Source organism: Triticum dicoccoides, chromosome 5A (assembly GCF_002162155.2).
Source record: "Triticum dicoccoides isolate Atlit2015 ecotype Zavitan chromosome 5A, WEW_v2.0, whole genome shotgun sequence".
Taxonomy (NCBI): domain Eukaryota; kingdom Viridiplantae; phylum Streptophyta; class Magnoliopsida; order Poales; family Poaceae; genus Triticum; species Triticum dicoccoides.
The window spans coordinates 686,052,348-686,058,029 of record NC_041388.1 but is presented as its reverse complement, the minus strand read 5'-3'; the positions used below and the strand labels follow the sequence as shown (position 1 = coordinate 686,058,029).

Here is a 5,682-nt window from a genome sequence, read left to right as displayed (position 1 = left end):
AAAAAGATCAATCTCGCCGTGGACAGGTCCCGGAACCGCGTGCTGTTCGCCGACGCGGGCTCCGACTTCGTCGACGTCCTCCTCACCTTCCTCACACTGCCGCTCTCCGCCATCCAGTCCTGCTCGGCAGGCGCGACATGGCCAGGATGCCTCTCCAACCTCTGCGACGGCGTCGAGCGCCTCAGGAACAGCAGGCTGCTCAAGGTTGAGGCCTGCCATGGCATGCTTCTCACACCCGCTCACACCGACGAGTTTGATTACGTATACATGTCCTCTTGGAGTATATGCTACTATGATCTAATTGTGCTTTCGGGTAGAGTACTCTTTCAGCTACGATTTACCTGACAAAATATCATTGTCAGGCTCTGTAAGTCAGCCAACAGTTGCTGCAACGAAGTCGTTATCAAGGGCTCCAAATGTTGCGTCCGCATGGCCAGACTCCTGCATGTCTACAACCAAGCAGCAGGCAGCACAGAGACGTTTGTAAGCCGCAAAGAACGGTTTGTGATTAGTGATGACATGACAGTCAAACCGGCATCCACCAGCAGCCTGCAGTCGCTGCCTCAAGCGTTCAGTTCCGATGGGATCGGCCATGGCTTCGAGGAGGTCCAAGTGAGCGTCAGCTGGGAGACTGTAAGATCATCGATTTAGTACGTACGGTATTGCTAGGATCAGAGTCGAATCAATTTTTTTCTTCTACTTAATAGTCTGTACTTTCTTTTGGTGTAGGTTTTGTTTATGTTCAAGGCCTCCCTTTCTTCGGATACAGTACTCACTGATGCATTTCTACCAAATCTGCTAACTGACTGTCAGAAACAGGCTGCTGGTGTTTCTATGAAACAGATCACCATCAATCAGAAAATGCTACCGTTCGATCAATATTCTGCAGCCTCTTCACCAGAAAGCAAGATCAAGATCTTCTATCACACCGATGAAAAGAAGGTCATGTATGCCGAATGCAGCCATGAGTTCGTCGACCTGCTCCTCGGTTTCCTGACTTACCCTATCAGCTCAGTTATCAAGAACACGGGGGCTGGCACTCCCCATCTTGGCACGTGCCTTAACAATCTCTACAAAAGTGTTACCGGTCTCGACGAGGGTGGGTGCTTAACAGGTGCCCTCACCAAGAATAAGTTGCTGAATCCAAGCCTTAGACCGTTCGATCTTGCCAGTGTTTGAAAGATACGATGCCAGAGTTAGCGTGTTTTTGCTGCCACCCTGAGCTTGTTGAAGATGGAAGGTACGTCGTAGGCGATGATCTACTTATACATCAGGCGTCTGCCATGTCTCTGATGAAGCATTGGTGTGGGAGAGACAAGGCTATGGTACTGGAGATGGGCATTATCGTCAGGAAGCCGGAGGTACTCTAGCTAGCTTGTGAACTAGTATTACTGAACTAACAATTGGTAATTCAGCTTGCTAGTGTTTCTACCAATAATTTTGGTGGTCTTGCAGGCAGTTGCGCTACTGCGAGCCGTGCTTACTTCGAAGTCGGTGCTCACCGACGTATTCATCGACAGGCTGGAGGAACATTTCTCGCAAAAGAAGATACAGATATTCGCAAAAGACGATAACCGTGGAGGTTGCGAGAGCCGACACCATTGCGACTGTCAAGAGCAGGATCAAGGATAAGGTGTCCATTGCAGCAGGTTGTCGTCATGAGTTGGTCTACGGTAGCAGATATCTGAAAGACCGGTGCACCGTTGCCGAATGCAACCTCGTCAGAGAATGTACCGTCACCTGCGAATTCTACAAGAAATGATACGTTATACAGCTGCCGGTCGCGATGAAGCTTGGTAGTTGTTTTTCAGTAATCCTGATGATTGTTTTGGCTCTTTTTGAGGTTGGAGGAGACATACTTTTCCTTCAACTGGTGTTTTTGGTGGCTGGACAACTGGTGTTTTCAGTGGCCCCGTCATGCATTCATATTGTTGCTGTTCAGTAAATCTTAGATTCTAAAACGGAAAGTGCAGTTCTGGCCAGTAAGAAAATGCGACGTGATATGGGCCTCCTGTAAAGGTCAGTCACCTTGTGCGCTTACAAACGATCAGGTGTCTTGAGATGTGAGTGCTAGTAGAATGCTACTATATAAGCTTCTGCGAGGGTGTCCGAGATATGATCAATGTTTTTGGTTACCACTCGAAATTTTGAGATTCCCCATGGTTACCACGTATTTCCGTGCCCCTCGATAAATCCTCATACCAAGCAAAAAATACCAATTTTTTAGCTTTTCTGAATTTGAACGCTCATCTTATAGTAAAGTACGTAGGATCTAATTAATGCCATGAGAGTTTGTTCTGACGTGTTGGTAGCAACCTAGTTTCTATTTTGAGAGGTCTCTAGTTCAAATATTTGTTCATTCACTTATTTGAATTCAAAATTCAACTATAAAATTCGTTCAAAATATTCTCGGCATTTCTCGGTAACCGTGGTAACCACGTTTACCAGTCCCCCTTGGTAAAATTGCCTCATTCGGTAACCAAAACCTTTGATGTGATTGACCTAGTAACCAAACTCGTAGGCCATGTATCCTTATTTATCAGTTAATAAAGCTAGCCATGATGGTTTTTTCCTTAAAAAAAGGCTTCTGTGAGGGTGTTCTTCTTTCAGTGCTTTTTCTAGAATTTCGGAAAAAGTGGAAATGCATCTCGTAGTGTTGGAGATCTAAAATAATGCAACACGCAAGAAGAAAGCCACAATATTTCGTAAATCTTTACCTACTAATAAAGCGGCTATCGCTTCTGGTCGTCCGTCATTAAAATTACCCTTCGAGTTGGTAAAAATTACCCACCAATCCCACCGGTAAGTGGAAAAACGATTCAACCTTTCGGACAAAAATCACCGCCTCCTTCGTTGCTTTATAAGGACGCGACGCGCAATAATCACAAAATGAAGAGCAGCTGAGCGGTCGGCCTATCCCTCCTCTGGCGATGAGACCTGGGTTCGATCCCCGCTTTCTTTTTCACGCATGTCGTATCCATGTATGTGTTCATCGGCCGCCTTCACTCCCTTGTTTATTTTTTCATTTTACTTTTTTGTCTTTTCTTTTCTCATTCTTTTTTATTTATTCTTCCTTCTTTCTTCTTTATTTTTAAATTACTTGGGGATTTTAATATTCTAAAAGTTGAGAATTTTAAAAAATGTTTGAGAAATCTAAAAATATGTGAATACAAAATTGTTTAGAAAATCATAAAAAAATTGCAGATTCAAAAATGTATGTGTTCCATGTATGTGTTCATCGGCCGCCTTCACTCCCTTGTTTATTTTTTCATTTTACTTTTTTGTCTTTTCTTTTCTCATTCTTTTTTATTTATTCTTCCTTCTTTCTTCTTTATTTTTAAATTACTTGGGGATTTTAATATTCTAAAAGTTGAGAATTTTAAAAAATGTTTGAGAAATCTAAAAATATGTGAATACAAAATTGTTTAGAAAATCATAAAAAAATTGCAGATTCAAAAATGTTGGTGGTTTTGTAAAACTGTTCGCAAAATTATAAAAAAATCACAATGTGGAAAAAATGGTCAGGAAATAAAATCATGTTCATGATTTTGAAAAAATGATCGTGTATTCAAAACATATTCGGGAATCTGAAAAAAAAGTCCATGACATTTTAGAATATGTTCACAAAAATAAAAATAAAAATTTGTTTTTTTAAATTTGTTCCCCAATTTTTTTGAAAAAGTTCATCGATTCAAAAAATGTTTGTTGAGACAAAATTTTTTTAATGAATTCGAAACTGGTTCATACATTTAAAAAGATTGTAAACAAAACTAATGTTCATGATTTTTTTGAGAAAATCATTTTTTTTAAAAAAATTGTTTGTCGATTTGAAAAAATGTTCACTGGTTTATGTCTAGGATTTGTTTAGTTTTTCGAAAGTCTTTATATGTCTTGGCGTTGGGAGTAGTTCGGGCTCAATGAGATTTGCTTTTAAAGTTTTAAACATTCCCTTGTGCAACATAATTAAAAGTGTGACATGCACTGGCAAACTCATAGCCTTGGGATTTACCGCGTCGAATGCATTGTGATCACGTAGACATCACGACCATCATCGGCTAGGGTGAGAAAGAATAAATGACAACATGGTGAGCCACTATGTTAAAAATAGAGTATGCTCATATATCAGGATATTTAGTCATACTTATTTGATTAGCTATAATTTTTTGTCTCCCGTTACAACGCACGGGCATATTTGCTAGTATATATAATTTGTGAAGAACATCAACAAATTGTTTATTAACTGCAGAAAATGAAGGTAAATCAAGAAAACACTACAGAAAAACATATGTTGCCTAATGTTTCGGCATAAGCTGTGTGTAATTTATCAGGTACTCAACTTACCCCAGTGTAAGCCAAGTATCATCAAAAACATACAGGGCAAATGCATGGCCCTCGGCTTAGCAACTTTGCGCCGAGTTCCTACAAGAAAACTCTCGGCCTAAACAGAAATCTTGGCATATTCCACAAAATACACTTGGCATACACGTAAGTGTCGGCAAAGCAACTGCCACATGGCCGTTCTGTAGTTTTGAGAGAACTGGAAATGCATCTCGTAGTGTTGGAGGTCTAGGATAATGCAACACGCAAGAAGAAAACCATAATATTTTGTAAATATATAATTTGTGAAGAACATCACTATTTTGTTCAGTTAAATGCTAAAGAATAAAGGAATCGATGGAACATGAGAAGGGGGGATGAGTGTCTGGAATAAAAATCATGGTTCCTGAACAGGGAATATTTATCAAAATTTTAGATATTGGGGTGTCTGAAAAGGTTGGTTCGATCATATGAAAGAACACCAACATGAACTCTTTTAGGCATAACTAACTCCGATGAGCTAAATGAAGCATGCTTTTGATCGGGGCGACAAGGGTGGCCTCTAACCCCAGGCCCAAACCACCCCTTCCTCTCTCCATCATGCCCTCGCTACCATTGGTCAAGCCCGTGTAACGCGAGGATGGCGGTGGCGAGGCTCCCTCCGGCGGCTACTCATTTCCATGGTGCCAGGCGCGCCCTCGCTTGCTGGTAGGAGGCTCGGTGGTTCAGATCTCATCTACATGGAGTTATTGCCGCGGCTCAGTGTCATCCCATGTAGGTAAAGCATCCCTAGGATAGCATGTAGCAGATGTGAGGCTGGATACTCAAGAGGAGAGCCCCTGCATGGAGCACGCTGCGGTGGTGCAGTTGCCCCCTCTAGGAGGAGGCTAAGAGATGGTCATCCTTCTTTACCCTTGTGTTTCTAATGGCTATGCCTTGGCGGGTTCTTCTCCGGCGAGGAGACGTCTCCTCGACACTCAGAGTGGAAGACGTCAAACTCTTGGGTGGTGGTGGTCGTGTACCCTTGGTTGCTAGTCATGCTGGCTCTCCTGGCAGTCGAGATGGTAATCCCGAGCATTCCCACATGGGGGCATTTGGAACCATGGGCAGCAGTCTGGATGGGATGGTGGATTATTCAGACGTCTCTCAGACGAGCCTCGTGGCGGAGGTGTTTGTTGATCTCCTTGCTTGTGTGGGCAATGGAGAGTGGTCCTAGTAAGGTTGTGGCGGCGATGTGGGCTCAGTGGGCGGGTTCTTCAACAAGGTCTGAGGGGGGTACAGAGCGAAAGCTAGGCGCTATAGTGTTCGCACGAGTTCCTGGCGGTGTCGAAGAATTCCCGGTCGACGGCGGCTCCCTATGCAGCG

At 42.9% G+C, this 5,682-nt stretch overlaps 1 pseudogene; it reads left to right on the top strand.

Annotated features, from left to right (window-relative positions):
• LOC119300447 overlaps positions 1-1,762 on the top strand; it is a 2,839-nt pseudogene extending 1,077 nt beyond the window's left edge.
• Positions 1,763-5,682: the final 3,920 nt, after the last annotated feature.